The sequence below is a fragment of the Pseudonaja textilis genome, chromosome 8, assembly GCF_049901715.1.
Source record: "Pseudonaja textilis isolate UNSWEBS1 chromosome 8, rPseTex1.2, whole genome shotgun sequence".
Lineage (NCBI taxonomy): Eukaryota > Metazoa > Chordata > Lepidosauria > Squamata > Elapidae > Pseudonaja > Pseudonaja textilis.
Window position 1 is genome coordinate 15764677 of NC_141997.1, and position 18763 is coordinate 15783439.

Below are 18763 nucleotides of genomic sequence, written 5' to 3' on the forward strand. Positions count from 1 at the left end.
AAGTTATATGGTCCTAAATTACAGAAAATATGAGAGTGACTTAGCTGAGTAGTTTTACTCCCAGATCTGATACATGTGGCATTAGGGTAGGTGGAAGGCATCTTGTGGCAGGAGAGAAAAAAAATATTGGCAGGGTTTGGCTATAGTTACTGTGTAAATCCCATATATTTTTGTATGTTCTTATTTGTAGGTGGGCAATGGAAGACACATAACATCATACATGCCATTATGCCCCAACAGGTCATTTAATCATAGTGGCAACTGATATAGTACATAACATAAATGTCATTATTATGGTCTCCATCAGAAACTTGTGCTTCTATGGAAAACTTAACAGGTGTGAATCTGCAGTGGCCTAATAGAAAGCTTCCAAGGGTGCAGATATGAAATAGCTGTACATATGATGGATTTAATGCCTTCTTTTTCTTCTATCTATTTCTATGAATCATGTCAGGTTCAAATTTCTCAACTTAGGTCAGCTTGGAGATGAAAATTTTTATTTCTTGTCCATTAATCCATCCAGAATTGGTGTTCAATATGCTCCCATCTAAATAATGCCATGACAGAAATAGTCCTGCACAGAGACTAAGTCTTGTCTTGTCTACAGAAATTGCCCACTTATTAAATCCAGGTTGTTGAACTAGAAGGAGCTGTTTTGGTGTTGATTTCTATCACCTACATTGACTGCATAGTAATTTCCTTCTTGTGTTCAGGTCAAGCAAAGCTACGATATATATTTATAGAATGTTGTACTCTTGAGCACACACAATTGTGTCTTTTGATCTATGATTATCTGTTCATGACTTTGAAATATAAAAGCTCACATGCTAGTTTTCCTTCAAAGAATGTGGCTGGAAGCAGTTTTTACATGCCTCCCTGTAAAAGGTTGGGTACATCACGTAGCATAATATACCTTAAACCAATGATGGGTTGGGTTTGCTTCAGGCTGGCCTCTCCTCACGCTTGTACTATTTACTCATAGGATATAGTATAAAATTAGCTTTGCAGAAAGAGCCAAGGAGGACCCAACAAATGATTTGTCCCCTTTCCATTGTGATTAAAGTAGGGTTTTTCCCCCCCAGTTGACAATTATAGGAGGGACTTCATTCCAATTAGTTTACTATGGCTAGCCTGCAAAAACGCAGATGATCACTTAATAGAAGCAAAGGTACTGACAACTCTAATCATCTAGTGATCATCTGAATCTTTGTAGATCAGATAAAGTACATCTAATTTTTATCAATATAATGGTCACAACTGGTAGACTATATGCTAAAAATTTCAAGGACTTTTCATTCAGGTATATCAGGGGTAGAAACTATGGCCTCTTTATGACTTGTGGACTTCAGCTCCCAGAATTCCTGAACCAGCATGGTTGTAAAAGGCCATAGTTCCCACTCCTGAGGTACACGAATAAAGACCCAGGCTAGAGTATAGTTCTTCTTTAGGAAGAACTTATTTAGCTGTCTGGAACTGTGGAACTATCCAAACTTGAAGACATATGTTTCCACAGGGAAAAATAAGAGCTATACAAATGCGTATTAATCCAGGGCTAATGTTGCATTTATTAGTGCATTAATGCTGATTTTATGATAATATTAGCTACAACCCTCTGTTACCAAATACATTTATTTTAATAAAGTAAAATATTTGTAGCACTGATGATGTTAACTAGTTTGGGTAATGAAACAACTGGAAGAAAACTATCAAACTCAGAGCCAAAAACTGCACGTTTTTTTTTATTGTATTAGTCCAATAACCACACAAACTGCTAACAGGATGTTGGGAAAATATTATATACATCTAAGTTAATAACTTAGTGGAAATTTGGGTTGCCTTTCTGGATAGGAGAATATTCCATTTGGTTGAAAATAATCACAACAGAATGGACCCCAGCAAAAAGTGAGTTCTAAGACTCTTACTTTTTGCTGGGGTCTATTCTGTTGTGATTATTTTGTGAGAATTAAATAAAACATTCAAGAAGTTAATAAGTTGATTACATGAAAGAGGAGTGCTTGTTTTTGCTTAATTTGTATGAATTGATCAAAGCAGCAATTGATATAAAACAATATCCATTCCTGTTATCAGACCTACACCCAGATTCTCTTTTGTAATTCTATTCAAAATCTCAAAGGAACATATTGTATACAAAGTTCAATGGAGATAGTCATTGTAAAGCTTCTTGTAGTATATTTCTACCCTCTAGTGGTGAAAACATCTAGTAAAAATATGTTTAGATACTGCTATCTATTTCAGGCTTCCTTCAAAGGGAATTTCCCTCCTGTCAGAACAGGATTTCCAGAAAATAAACTGAAATTATATTTATTTTTTCCTGTTTGAATTCCTGAAGATGGTTGAAAGCTTAACTATTGAAGAACAGAATTCAATGCATCTATTAAGTTATTGCTGTGAGTATGAAAAACAGAACACCTATTCAGAAATCCAGCAGACAGCAATACTCAAATTGTACCAGGTCTCATTCAGTAGCTGCATCAAACCCAGTTCTTCTGTGCATGCCCTTCAATTCCATATATAGCAAAAATTGAAGTGGGTTAGTACTCACATTCATCTGAATGGAGGCATAACAATCTTTGGATTGTGAGTCCTGATTGTGAACTTCAAGACAATGGGGACAGTTTTACTTGCATTCAAATGTACAAGGCAGCAATCAAACTGAAGGGACAAAAAGTAAGAATGCATATGAGACATAGGTAGTAGTTGGTCAAAGAGCGTGGCTTCAAAAAGTCAGACAAAAGGCCCAAGTATTCATAGGTTCTTACAACATAAAAATTAATAATTCTATATTACACTGTTTATATTACATTTGAAATCCTACCATGAACCAGTCTGGTCTAATAATTAAAGCATCAGACTAGAATATGGGAGACCATGAGTTTAAATCTCACCTTACCATGAAAGTCAGCTGAATGACTTTGAACCAGTTATTTTCTTTCAGCCCAACTTACCTTATGGGGTTGTTTTGATGGGGAAAATAGGAATATAGAACATCAGAGTTAGAAGGGAACTTGAGGTCTTTTAGTCCAACCCGCTATTCAAAAAGGAGAACCTATACCATTTTGGACAGGTGGGTATCTAGTCTCTTCTTGAAAGCCTCCAGTGATGAAGCACCCATAACTTCTGAAGGCAAGCTGTTTTACCAGTTGATTGTTCTCACTCTTACAGTAGTTAATTTCTCCTGAGTTCTCCTTGGTTGGTCCATCCATTGCTTCTTGTCTTGCCTTCTGGTGCTTTGAAAAATAGGTTAACCCCCCTCTTCTTTGTGGCAGCCCCTCAAATATTGGAACACTGCTATCATGGCACCCCTGGTCCTTCTTTTCATTATACTAGACCACAGGTGTCAAACTCGATCACATCACAGGCTGGATCATGATGCATCATGATGTTTTTTGCCTTTGTGGAGCCGGAGTGGGTGTGGCATATCTGGCTCATGGGCCATCAGTTTGGCAGGGCTGTACTAGACTGAGCATTCTTCATATGCTTTAGTCTCCAGTCCCCTAATTTTATTTGTTGCTCTTCTCTGCACTTTTTCCAGAGTCTCAATGTCTTTTTTATAATATGGTGACCAAAACTGGATGCAGCATTCCAAATGTTGTCTTACAAAGGCCTTATAAAGTGGTACTAACACACTTGATTTTATTCCTCTGTTAATGCAGCCTAGAATTAAATTGACTGTTTTGACAACTATAGCACACTGCTAACTCATATGTAAGTGATTGTCTACTAGGACTCCAAGATCTCTGTTGCGTTTACTGCTATTGAGTCAATAGCAGTAAATTCACTTAATGTACCTGTACATTTGTTTTTTCTTGTGTAAGTTTAAACCTTGCTTTTCTCTACATTTAATTTCATTTTTGTTAGATAGGGTCTAGTGTTCAAGTCTGTCAAGATCCATCTGGATTTTTAGCCTATCTTCTGGATGTTGGCTATTCCTGCCAGCTTGGTCTCACCTGCAAATTTTCAAAATCAGAATAGATACTGGAAGTCTTCTAGGCCAAACCCCTACTCAAGCAGGAGACCATATACTATTTTAGATGGGTGGCTATCCAGTCTTTTCTTAAAAACCTCCAGAACCTCAACTTCTGAAGGCAAGCTGTTCCACCTCATTGTTAGGAAGTTTCTCCTTAATTCCAGGTTGCAAATTCCAAAAATAGAAGGGAAATTTATCAAATTCCAAATGGCCTAAAACAAAATCTTGGTGTACTTCTGCTTACTTATCTCCATGAGGATGTAGCTCCATTAAGGACTACATGTTGAGTCCAGTTTGTCACCCAGTCAAAAATCAACCTGGCAATGATGCTGTCTATCCCACATTTTTGTAGCTTACCAAGAAGTAGCCTACTTTGTTGAATGCCTTGCTAAAGTGTTAAATATACTATATCCACAGCATTTCATGGGTTCACTAATTTAGTAGCTTTTTCAAAGAATGAAGTAAGATTTGTTTGGCATTTGTTTTGTATTTTTGACAAACCCATATTAGCTTCTGATTATAACTTTGCTTGTTTCTAGGTGTTCACAGGTCTATTACTTTATTGTCTTTTCCAGGATCTTTCCAGGTATTGATGTCAGGCTGATTCGTCTCTAGTTTCCTGGAGTTGTTTTTTCCCTTTTTGAAGATGGGAACCACATCAGGATGAAGAAGGTATGTTGGATACATTCACTGCCTTAACTTATTTATAAAAATAACAATAGTGGGATACAAATAAATAATAAAAATGAGCTGAATAGTGCTGAATCATACTTCTGTCTGTAATAACAAACTAAATTATCTCACTACAGGTATCAGACATCTCTAGAGATTAGTAAGCAGCAGCAGATTTTTCCCTCAGAAATGACTATTTTCCACTCATTTATGTACCTGAATATTTCTTTTAAATGCCATAATTTTCTTATCTTATGGCCTTTGGATTCATCACTTTAAAGAGATCTCATTTATCCACTTTTAATTCCAAAACAGTCAGAAGAGGGCACTCCATTAAAGGAGGTAAAAAAATTGTTCCAGCCTTATAGGAATCAGGTCAATTCAGTAAGAAAAAAATTAGATAAATTAGATGTGAGCTCCAGAATCATCTTCTGTGTTGATTGAGGCTATCCAAGCAGTGAGTCTATTTCCCTCTGTCTCCACCCCAGTCTTTGCAACCTTATGGCCATGGATAAAAGAAATTTAGTCTGGAAAGCAGAATGGAAAATCTGGTCTAATCAAAAGAGACAGCATTTTCTAAGGGGAATTTGGGCTATTTTCTGAATAAGACTGAAAATATCAACCCCAGGAAATCTCTGACAATTATAGAAATTTTGGAGGGAAACAAAAGACAGCTAAAGAAAAGCAGGCCTCCTTTCTTCAACAAATTGTGTTTCTAAGAAGCAGAACATGTATTAGAAAGATCATCAGAAATCACTTTGCTAAACCTGAGGAAACACATGATAAATGAAGAGTTAGCAGATTTGGATTCATGGCCAGTGGAAAAAGTAGTTAAAATAACTTGATCTAAAGAAAATGGTAAATCTATTTCATTTTTATTGCAATATAAATAAATGCATTTAGCTTAATTTGGGAAGATAATACTATAATTAATTATCTTAATTCTAGAAATATTTAATGACTTGAACCCCACAACATATTTGTTAAAATAGGAGGCTGAGTATGTTACAGAAACACTAAATAGCGATCAATTATTCCAGTCATTTAAATGTAACCCAAAGCAGAGCTAACTGCACATAGATTTAAATAAACTCTACCCAATTGGACATGTCTGTGAATTCCTTGATGAATCACATGTTTACTTATTTAATCCTTTGAGAGAAAGAGCATAAAAGCAGAAAAGTTGAAAATGTGTATCTCTCATTAGGAATTCATTCTTAAGATTGGCAAAATAAACAGAATTGTCAAGCAAAAACTGATTAGTTGTAGCATGTAAGCACATTGTCATGAAATGTTGCCAAATGAGCTCATGGGAGAGAAAATAGGCAGGATTTGAATTTTTTCAATGGAGACTTTATACCCAGTTAGTCTGTATGTTGTCATAACCCCAGTAAATTGAATTGACTGGTATAGTAGTTACTGGGTTAAGCATATTATCAATCAGTTATCACTGCCATAATAATATCCCTTGCTAGATTTTCCCACCAGAACTAATTGCTTCTGAATTTCTCTGCCACTTAGTGACTATTGTCCAAACAATATAAATGGTTTTCACGGCTGCTTTCTTTTCCTTGATCTAGGAAAAGGTGTAAAGAAGGAGTGTCAAACTCACGTCATCACAGCAGCATCACGTGACATATCGGGACTTTTTTCCCGTAGCTAAACTGGGCGGGGCCCGTGAGTTTGACACCCCTGGTCCAGTGGTGGGATTCAAATATTTTTACTACCAGTTCTGTGGGTGTGGTTTGGTGGGCATGGTAGGGAAAGGATAGTGTAAAATCTCCAGTCAGAGGTGGTATTTGCCGGTTCTCTGAACTACTAAAAATTTCCACTACCATTTCTCCAGAACTGGTCAGAATCTGCTGAATATCACCTCTGCCCTGGTCTAAAGAAAAAGTTGTACTACATTTTTGACAATCCAGGCTACATTTCTTGTTCTTTCTTATACTTAGTTTTTCAGAATGTCAAAGCAGCCAATCAGGTCAATGGTATTTTAGGTTGGTCAAATGAAAACAGTTTGCTAGGAATGTCAGTTCACTCTAATGCAGTTTATGAATCTTGAGCTGTTGACTTTATCTATTTAATCTTTTGTCAGTCATCAATATACTATTAAAATTCTCATGTTTGTAACTTCTAATTGGGCACAATTGTGCATAATAGGGCACATTTTTTAATCAATATACCTTAAATGGGATAACTAAATGTCAAGACAGATTTGCACTTTCACCTACATTTTTCCTTCACTTGCAGCTTGACAATAACAGGGAGGGGGTAGATGAAATACAAGGGTGGGAGAATGGTATTCAAGTTTCCACCAGCACCACTGCATGGCATCTCAAGGACACACCAAGCAGATGTCTCAGAATGGCTGGCTGTTTCCTGTAACAAAATGAACAGGAGTGATTGGTGGATGTTTTGGACCGTGGGTGGCCTGGAGGGAAAAGGCAGAATTAACTGTGCTTGTTTTTGTGTGGGAAAGCCAGAGCTGGCTTAGTTTCTTCTGTGCCAATGTTGTTTATTCAGTAAAGTTTTAGAGTCTTGGTAAAATAATGTCCCAGAAGTTCCTTTATCTTGGACAGTTGACACTAACTTGCAAAATCCAGTACCCACGATACCAATGAGATTAAAATTTTGCGAAGTTGCTGTCATACTTTAGTGCTCTACACTACCCCACTGCCAAGATCATGTGATTGTGATCTCACATGTGAAGTTCCCTGGCAGCTTCCTACAAGGAAAGTTAATGGAGAAGCTAGCAAGTAGCTACAAATATGTTTTGTTCCCACTGCTTTTTTGCTCCCTATGGACATTCTGTTTCTCTGTCTAGGTAAGGAAGTATCCCTGAAAAAGTGACCCATTGGATCAAGAGTTGTCTAATTTCTTTATAAGAATAAGAAACTGCTATGGTAAGTTAACAAAAAGTGTCATAATTATAATCTAGTATTTTGATATTTGAAAATTACCAAGATTACACTTTACGATTGGAGGATTCTAGAGACAAGTTGAATAATGTAGAAATTGGATGGAGACTACAAGTAATTCAGTGAAAAATTGATTTGGCAGCTCCAGTAGCTATAGCAATAACGCTTACTTCACAGTGCTTTACAGCCCTCCATAAGCAGTTTACAGAGTCAGCATATTGCCCCAACAATCTGGGTCTGCATTTGACTGACCTCAGAAGCATGGAAGGCTGAGTCAACCTTGAGCCAGTAAGGATTGAATTCCTGGCAGTGGGCAGAGTTAGTCTTCAATACTGCATTCTAACCACTGCGCTATTATGGCTCCTGGAAGACAGACTGTGTATTGTTGAATTGCATCAGCAGGAAGGTTGGTTGATACATGTAAAAATGTACTGAGCAGTTGACACTAATTAAGTTTTATAGAATGTCCGGGTAAAACCAGGACACCTTCTGAAAAAAGACATGCTCCAGGAAAAAGTGTGCTGAGGAAGAACAGTACTGTGGGAGTCCCAACCAGATCATCCTTTGCTTTGACTGGGATTGAAAATGATGGAAGATAAGAGCATCAAAAAGGTTGCTTATCAAAAATAAGTAAGAGTCATCCATCATCTTTTCAGTTTGGGCGAGTTGATAGTCCAGTATCAGTTAATTAGACAAGCATTTTATTTAAACCTAGAGAGGTAAATAAGAGTGGAACTAGTAAATAAGAAATTGAAAAGTACACACATATATATATAGCATGCATCAGATTGTGTTAAAATTTCCTGTCTTGAAAAGCTTTGTAGAAAAAGGCAGGTCTAAAGAAAAGAAAAGCTCATTTTGTTCTTTTACTATAGATTATATCTATTTTCTCAGATGAGAAAAACCTTTAAGAGTAGAGCCAATGTGCAGCCTTGCTCGACATCTTTCTTAGTGTCAGTGATACTTGCAGGATGGCCCTGAGGGTGACATCTTACCTTGATTGAGGCTCAGAATGCCAAATTATTTTTAGTGGTCTCTGGATAGATTAGGTATTTTCCTGAGTTAAGTTGGTCTTCTGTAGTTCTTTCCCAAAATAACAAGATTCTTTATTTTTGTCACTGTGACTAATGTCCACATTTTCAGAATATTATTATTTTTTGGCATTATTTCCAATAGAAGTATCCATGTACAGTTCCTGAAAGTATGCCTTCCAGAACTGGAAGGGGGAGGGATTTGGCAGTCCACCATGGTTGGACTGTTGCATTGGGAACTGGATTTTATTTTAGAAGGAAAATTTCAAAATGCACCAGGCAACTTTGTTCATGATCCTAGAGAAAACATGAACAGTTTCACATGTCTTCTTGCTATGCCCTTTTAATATAACATGGCACATTCAGTTAATAATTTTACTTCTGACTAAGCCATGTAAGATCAAACAAAGTGATAGTTGCTATTTTTCAACTGACAACTCAGCAAATATCTCCAGAAAGTCACTTCAATTCATTCTCTAGTCATCTTGATAATTTGCTTTTCCTAAGCTGATTTATCTTTCTTTTTCTTTTTAAAAATAATTGTCAGGAGTGTCAAATTGGCAGCCCGTGGGCTGGATGCATCACACACAGGCCAAGCCCACCCCATCTCTGCAAAGGCAAAAAATGTTGCTATATGTTATGTGATTTCATGTGATTTGATCGAGTTTGACACCTGTGTTACATGTGAACTCTTAGTTTTGCCATCTGACTGTAAATTTAATTGAACCATGTTTCAATATCTGTAGCTCTTTATAATTTCTTTCCTTATGTATATATGACTCTATACACTGCCTTATACTGTAATTCAGAAAGGAACTTCTGATTCAAGGAATTGTTACTTGTGTATACATAACTACAGTTAGCATTTCACAAAGGTTATTATTTTCTAAATGCCAGTTTATATATTTTATTTTATTTTTATGTGTATTGTATTGTTTAATTCTCCTTAAGATTTCTCTGCAGAAAATTGACCTGGTCCCTGGAGGTGCAAAACTCAGATTTAGGATCTGATTCAGACAATGCAAAGACTATCCTATTCCCAGATGTTTCTTTTATTTTGTTCAGAAAAATAACAAAAATAAACAGTTGGAATAATTGAATAGACCATTAGATTTACTTTTCACCACATTTTTACCCTCTCTCTTTTTCTTAATAAAGCCTTATTATTCCATTATTGTGGTATGAAACTAACGTCTAAGGGACTGTTGATTTCTCTAGTGACATACAGGTTTAGCTACTATCTTGTTTAGTGACCATTACAAATTATGATGTTAATGAAAAAGTAACTATACAAACAATCCTTGCATTTATGACTTTTGTGGGTCTATCAAGCCAGGGAAAACTGAAGTATCAAGCACAGTAACAGGTTCACTTAATGACCAAATTGCCAGTCCCAATTGTGTTCACTAAATGAGGACAACATGTACCTCAAAACTATAAGGGCCAGAGAGGTATACTCCAGACTTTATTTCTTTATTTTTATCATCTTTTTCTTTTCTATTGTCAAGTAAGATAACATTTTGTTGATGCTGTGGACAGGCTTTCATTATCCCAGAATGATGATGTATTTACCTTTTGTCACATTAATCCCACAAATAGAATGGCATGCAGAATTATGCCAAAAACTGGGTTTAGCCCATTACAGAACACATGCAAATATATCATTCTTAGATGATCCAAATAAAATCTGGTATAAATTGGATAAAAACCAAGCAATAATACTATGAATCTGTCAGGCAGAAAGGAAAAGCTCTCCATGACATGTTTATGATGTTCTATTTTTCAATCCTGTCAGTGACTTTACACCCCACCTAGTTTCAAATAGAACTAGGCATATTTCTGCGAAAAAAATATTGTCAACTAATTGAAGGTAAAATTACTGTATGTTTGCGTAATATGGTCAAGGGCTCAGCAACTGGTATTTTTTCATTGCTAGACTGAATATTTCTCAGAAGAGCAGATCATTTGCAATCCCTGTGTTGCTTCTGCTATCTCTTTCCCAAGTTACTGAAATAACTCCTGACTTCTCTTCAAATTAATGGGTGATGAATCCTAAAAGGGGTTTTACTTACTTTCAGGATACGTACTAAGTATAGGAGATTTTATTATTATATAATCTTTCTCCTCATTTGAATCTAATGGATCACCAGTAATTCAATCCTGGATCATCCATCTTCCTGGATTAGAGATTGAGTACTACGGGCAAAAACAGATCATAGGCATTCTGGTTTGCTTTCAGCTAATGTATCAATGAAAGTAGTAACAAGTGTTTTGTGTCATACAATCATTTCAACATGAAATGATAGCAGGGGGATGGGCTGCTGCTGGTTTGCAGTGGTTCAGGCTAACCTGTTGTTAATTTTAGGGCCAGTTCAGCAGACTGGCAAATCCCACCACAGGCTGCCATTGCTCTGTTCCGCCCAAACCGACCACTCCAAACCTCACCTTGTAGATCCACACAGGCCTTGCCTTGTCTCCTTTGGCGACTCGTGTCTGGCTGGATCCACCCTTCTTCACCCAATCCAGCCCTGCTCCACCCAACCCCGCCCCTCGCAACCCCACCTTATAGATCCACCCGCTCCTTGCCTTGTCTCCTTTGGCCACTAGGGTCTGGTAATGTTGGAAGTTAGCATCCACCCTTCTCCTAGAAAAATGACATATTTTAGGAAATATTACAAAGGCAGAATATTTCCCCTAAAAGAGAAATTTAACATGTAGGCAGAGCTGAGTTTCCTCCCACCTTTGTTAATGGGCCATCAAGGACTGAGCCAGCCTTTTGTTCTTGCAAAACTGCCATAATGGGCTTTTAAATACTTTTGTGAAGGCCTATTTTACACTCAAAATGGCAGTTTGTCCTGCTTGGAATTCTGTACCTAAACCATTTCTAAAAATTGATGTTGCAGGCCTTCTGTAAGGGTCACTGAAATTAGTGGCAGAGAGCAACATTACCAGTTTTTGACAGATTTAACAGATTAAAAGAGTTGGAAGGGACCTTGTAGGTCATCTAGTCCAACCCCCACCCCAAGCAGGAGACTCTACACCATTTCTGACAAATGGTAGTCCAATCTCTTCTTGAAAGTCCCAAGTGATGAAGCTCCCACAACTTCTGAAAGCAAGTGTTTTATTGGTTGCCTGTTCTCACTGTCAGAAATAATAAACAACCTTTTGGTATATATCTCTTTTTAGGTAATTAGGGCAAAGAAGTGACATTGAGTTGGCTATGCCCACCAGTGACATGACACCCAGCCATGCCCACTCAATCACATGACCACCCGGCCACACCCACCCCAGCCAGTCATTAGTCAGAAAACCTGTTGTTAAAAAATTTGAAGCCCACTGCTGAATGATAGGAATAGGCCACTCACATCTGGCTGGCTCCACCCCACTCCACCCAACCTCGCCCTGCCCCACCTTATAGATCTACCCACTCCTTGCCTTGGAACAATTTATTGGAACAATAAATTCAAATATTTGGGGGATAGGTTAACTCAGCTTCTAGCATAGTAGATTGGACAGGTTTTTTTCTGTTGCTGATCACCCACCAAGAATCCATCTGCTTGTCACAGTTAAATCTTATTATATTCATTTTCATCCCAACTTGGATTAAACATTCAAGTACTGAACCGGCACAATCATGATTTTGTCTGGCCCAAAGAATAAAAGAACAGACGTAGCCATGATCTGGATCCTGGCTAAAGTTGTGGTATAAAGAAGCCTCTGTATGACTGTTTTCTCCTCTGTTATGAAATATTATGATAATTTTTTTGCCTGTAATAAGTAACATATTCATTTGATCTTCCTTATTAAAGTTCAAATCTTGCCATTGTACACAAGAAACAGCAGACATTAAAGTAGTTCCAAGTCACTGTGACCTGAAAGCATTAACTTTGAGGTGTATAAGCTTTATTTTGTGAGATACTGTGATCCTGTAATAATATTTGATAGTTCATTGAAATGTAATTAAAATTGATTTTTTGTGTTATGGGCAACTGTACCATTCTGTGATAAAGACACTTGATTATCAACAATAAAGTGAAGTTTATGATGTTGATCTTTTTATTCAAAAACTGGATTATAAAATAGCTTATGATAGTTTGGATAAGGATTATTCAGGATCACCATTTTGTCTCAAATTTAGGGGAAATTTTACAGTTGCCTATGAAATCTGAGAAATCTGGGTGTTTTCAAAGTTTTCTTCCCTACTTAACCTCTGTTCCAGTTCATGGATATGGCTAAGCAATAGGAACAAATACCAATAAGATATAGACGCATTACATTTATCTTATAAATGCAGCCCAATAATGGTGATCTAAAATAAAACTAATGAATTCATTCCATGCTTATTGCTAAACAAGAGACCAACTTTTAACCAGAATGCTTTTACCAAGGAATCAAATTTAGACATACATTGCAGACAGCAGGTTCTGGTTGTCAGAAAGGATCCACAATTTTTTGAACTTATTATTTTATATTTAATATGAAGGATAGGGAGAATGTCTATAGTAATTTCTGATTCTTATACCAAAGTTATTTGTTTATTTTAATGTATTATGCATCTTCAGTGTAAAGGATTGGTTACTTCATTGTGGAGAAAAAACATCTAGACCCGTGCTGGTGAACCTATGGCATGCGTGCCACAGGTGGCATGCAGAGCCATTTGTGCCAGCATGCGAGCTGCAAGCAAACTTACCTCACTGTGCATTTGTGTGCCTCACAGCTGATTTTTGGCCAGATTGAGGCCTTTTTCAGCCTCCCAGAGGCCTCAGGAAGGCTTCTGCAGGCTTTTCAGGATGAAAATTAGGCCCACTTTGTCACTTCCTATTTTTCTGGAAACACCAAAAGTGATGAAATGCGCCTAGTTTTCAGCCTGAAAAGCCTGCAGAAGCCTTCCTGAAGCCTCTGGGAGGCCAAAAAAGGCTTCAAACCAGCTGAAAATCAGCTGTGAGGCACAGTACAGGTAAGGGGGTCAGCGGGGGTGGGTGGGTAGGGATTGCGTGTGCATGCGTAGGGGGCATGGGGGGCATACATTGCCTTCTGGGTGCTGGCATGTGAGCACGAGCATGCAAGCACGCACACAATTTTTGGCACAGGAGCCCAAAAAGGTTAGTCACCACTGACCTAGACTGATCCTAATTATGAAATTAAGGCAAATTTAAAAAGCGATACAGATATTGGGAAAATTATCAGTCAAGAAAAAGATCACTATGTGTAGTTACCTTAAGGAAGTTTTATAGTTTGCATAACATGCTTAACTGAATACAGATGATGATTAGGAAGTTGCACCAGTACTATAACCCAACTAATAAATTAACACAGATGGGTCAGTTTTATTTTAAATTAGTTCCAGGATTATCTGGAGCTAAACTATTTAAATCAGGGGAGTCAAACTCACACCATCATGGCACAACAAGCCACGTGATGTATTGTGACTTTTCCCCCCTTCACTAAACCAGGCGTGGGCATGGCCAGCGTGTGACACATCCAGCCCGCAAGTTTGACAGCCCAGATTTAAATAATTTAAATGGTGTGTTCAATGTATCAAACTATTGCTTCTAGTAGATTTGCTGCCTTTGAGGTTGAAGACAACTATAAACCAGAAACTTCTTCAGAGAATTGGAGGACTCTTGAGATAGCTTCATCTGGTTTTCAAGTTACTACTCTCTCTCTCTCCTAGCCTGTTAGCATCAATCTAAGAAATTTCAAATGATAAACCTGTGTCAGCTGAGGATTCAATATTTCAACATAGAGTAGCAAGGACAGTTCAAAATATTCTTGTATTTCTGTGGTAAATTTCAGAATTGCTATATTTTACAAAGCAATCTTACAATCCATTGCAACTAGAGCGATGGCAAGGGTACCACTATGATCACTCATTATAAGGGGAGAAAAATGGTGAAGAAACACTTTGATTACTTCATATACAGCTAAATGGCCTGTTTTATCTGTTTCTTCCATTGTAACAATGGTTTGTATCTTGCTGTAAAACAAATTGTTTGCTTAGCACTTTAAATGGGATTAACAGGCGGGTGTTGGCAGCATTCCTGAGACATACTTTGCTCTCTAAGTTCCTGAAAAGTGAGTGTTGTCATATCAGCATAGGATCTATTCCTTGTCTATTTAATTCAAGACATATACAAAGGATTTTATTTCAATTCAAAATTACTTTTTCTCCGCTAGGCATCTGAAAATATTTTTCTTTCTACTCTTCAAATCAAAGCCAACCAAGCCTTCCAGACTTTTAAAAGAGTGCCTCTATTCTCAAATAGGGTTAATTATCCCAAAGGTAAATTGTTTAATTCCAGCATACATGTCTCTGATCCTTCAGGCAAGGCTAAAGACAAAGATTAAAATAGACACCGCTTATCCTTTTGAATGCAAATGAGACACCATTATCACAGCAGCCTTATTTGCATTCTAGTCCTACAAAAGTGTCACAGCCACACGGAGAAGTCTAATTATAAAAGAAAAATCCTTATAGTCATTGTCCTCTTTAAAACTCCAAATAAGCACTCTAGTGTTACAGAAATACAATCATCCAGCAGAAAAATATAGCTACATTTGTATCAGCTGTTGCTTAGATAAATAACATAAATAACAATTTTCTTAATCTAGGCACTATTTACAGCTAAAAAGAAATATCAGAAACCCTCCGGCTCTGGGATCTATAACCCGGCATAGGCACTGGATATACTATGACAATGAGGCAAACTGCTATATGCTCATTTTTTAAAAATATATTACATAGACCTAAGATATCCAGCCAAATATTTGGCCTAGGACCATGATGGCTAACCTTCTGGGCACTGAGTGCCCAAAACATATGCATCCCTAAAATGCAATGCACACACATCCCCCACGTATGCACCCCACACATGTGCCCTGCCCCCACACATGTGCTCCACACATGTGCACGTGCCCTGCACATGTACCCCACCACCCCCCTGGAAGCACCCACTTCCCCCCACCATGCATGTGTGGCAAAGACCCAAAGATTAGCTGGCTGGTGGCAGGTGCACCCATGCACATGTGTTATGGAGCTGAGCTGGGGCAATAGCTCACATGCCCATAGAGAGGGCTATGCGTGCCACCTCTGGCACGCGTGCCATAGGTTTGCCATCATGGGCCTAGGAAATAAGAGGAGGATGACAAGATCAACTCATGAAAAATTTAGAAGATTATCACCCAAGTTAAGATGTTTTAAGTTCATTTACAGGAAAAGTTTCATTCTTGCATATATGGTATGTAATTAAGTAATTTTATCTGTCTCTTTAACATCTGCAATGTTAACCTTAATGTCTTTTCAAACTCAGCCTGCAGGCTATCCACCCCACACCATCTCTCCATCTTTTATCCTCTATTCTCCATTCCTATGTCAGACCAACAATGCCTTTTCTGGGAGTCACCAACAAAGGGGTCAGGGTAGCCCTATTCTCATATCTTTCAGCCCTGCCCAGACAACTCCACAACCTGTAATTAACCAGTTGAATGGATTCATGGATAGCTGCACACACACACACACATACACACACACGCACGCACACACACACGCACACACCATTCAGAATCAGAATAACATCCTCTTTCTTTACCAACTTCACATAAAGCTTCTGTCAGGTTTCCAAGTAATGAAATCCATTCAAAAAGAAAACAGCAAAGTCCATCTTCCATAATAATTTCTTTTATTTAGAATAGCATCAAATTGGCAAAGTCTATTGTAATTTGGGATCTGACACAACCTGGAATTATACCACATAATATTGGAAGTTAGAAACAACCTCTAAAAGTCACATTCTCGAATAGAAGTAAATCAACATTGCATGGTATCATCAAACTCCACCTCCAGGTCTAGCAAGGTCAGCTTTCATTCCCACAGGAAGAAACACCACCTATCTTAAACAATTCTCTTTATCTCCACTCCTCCCACTTTAGGAATGTGGTGAGCCTGAAACCCTTCCCCCCAATACCAGCAAACAGAAAGAAAGAAAAAGAATATATTAAAAGGTTAAATAAAATAGCTACATGTCAATTTTGGGCTTGACATGCTGCCCCCTCATTTGAAAAGAAACTCCTACAACAACATAGAATACACAAAGATTGAAATTAGGTTAAACACAATAATATAATACGCAATTTAACTTCCTCTTCCACATGCAGGATTCGCCTTGGGCTTGGAATTTTCCCCCAATCTATCCACATTAACTTTCCAGCTATTTACTCAAGTCGCTTGTGAAATAAATAAATAAATAAGATATTGTAACTTCCCACTAGAGTCCAAAATTTTCTTAACCTATAATGTTCATGCCCCGCAATGAGCAAAGGCTTTGGAGCTTCATGTGCTGACCTCAATGGGGAAGTCACAAATGGTTTTAACAAACTACTATGAAAAACCCATTGTACTTTTCCCAATAACCTAGGGAGATTAAGCTTCACAGTTACCGGGTTTAATTACTTTAATTATCTGAAAAGGCCCTATAAATTTTGGACTCAATTTTCTAGAAGATAAATGTAACTTCAAGGGGTTAACAAATAAATGTTATCTCCCATTTTAAACTCTGGTAGCTGCGAACGATGTTTGTCACCTTGCATCTTGTGGATTTGTGCTGCCTTACTCAAAGCCTTTTTTGTGTTTTCCCAGTACTCCTTAATTGCATCCATCCATCCAATTACTGACATGGAGGGGGGTCCCCTCAGCAATTCAGGCATGGGAATGAACTCCATCCAGTATTAATGTGGAAAGGATTTAGCCCAGTACTGATATGTACAGCATTGTTATAAGCAACCTCAGCAAATGGTCCTGTCAAGCCCAAAATTGACGTAAGTGTAGCAGGGGTGGGATTTAAATTTCTTAACAACTGGTTCTGTGGGTGTGGCCTAATTTGTGGGTGTGGCTTGGACATCATGTAATGGGGTGGGCGTGGCTTGCTGACTGGGTATGGCTTGGCGGTCACGTGACTGGTTGGGCATGGCTTGGTGGTCACATGATCAGCCAGGCTTGGCTTGGTGATCACGTGACCAGCTAGGCATGGCATATACTTTTTTAAGTATAAAAAAAAGATATACCAAAACAAAAGGTAGTTTATTATTTCATGTCTTTAATGCTTAAATAATAAAAAGGTACACAAAACTAGATTGTTACATTTTAAAATATTAATCAAAAACTATTACATAACAAAACTTTACAAGAAACAATAAAACTGTTTAAAGTACTACTAAATTGCTTTTTTATTGGCGTCCTCAGTTAGTTTTCTTTTGTTTGACAAAATGATCATCAGCTGTGTGATGTGCCCATAACCATTTCTTTACTATAGGAACAGGGTCCCATTCTTGCAGAGGTAAGCCAATTAGATTGATCATCAGCAGGTTTGTTATATTGGAAACCATTAGACGACTTCTGCCCTCTGAACCTATTATGTTCATCTGTGAGAAATCCCTTTCCGCTTCTGCTGAGCTGACTGAAATAGTTCTAACAATATCTATAGCCTTTTTAATGCTGCAAAGAATTGTATATTTTTCCGAATCTTTTAATACATTTTCTATGAAATAAATCACAATAATCATTAATATTGATTCACAGAGCAATACTGATTTTTTTCTGAAATTTATTCCTCAGTTTAAAAAACTGGAATATATGAATTAGGTTCAGTATTGGGCTCTGCTAGTACTCAAAACAGCTATTCAAGATTGTGTCAAGGTTAGAAAAAATGGTAACGCAACATATAGATTTAAACTTTAAAACCAGAAATATTTTTGTTGGTACCCACATAAATAAAGGGAATATAATACATATTTAATTTTACACGTGTTAACAGCAGCTAGAATTATGTTTGCACAACAGTGGAAAAATAAAGAGATCGCTATCAATGAAACTGTAATTAAAAAATAACAATGTGCAAAAATGAATAGAGATTGCTATGTATTAATTAAATATAAATTGTTGATAATTATAAACATGTTGATGTGACTCCGAGATTTGAACCTGATCAGTCAGCAGGTGGGTTCGAGCGATGAAGAAGATCTGGCACTGAGATTCGAGCCTGCATTATTAAGTGACTTAGAGGGGAGTCAAGTAGAGGGAGAGGAGTTGGATCTGAGATATGAGCCTGAATTATTGGAGGTTTCAGAGTCCACTCCTTCCCCTGAATCTACTTCCCTGA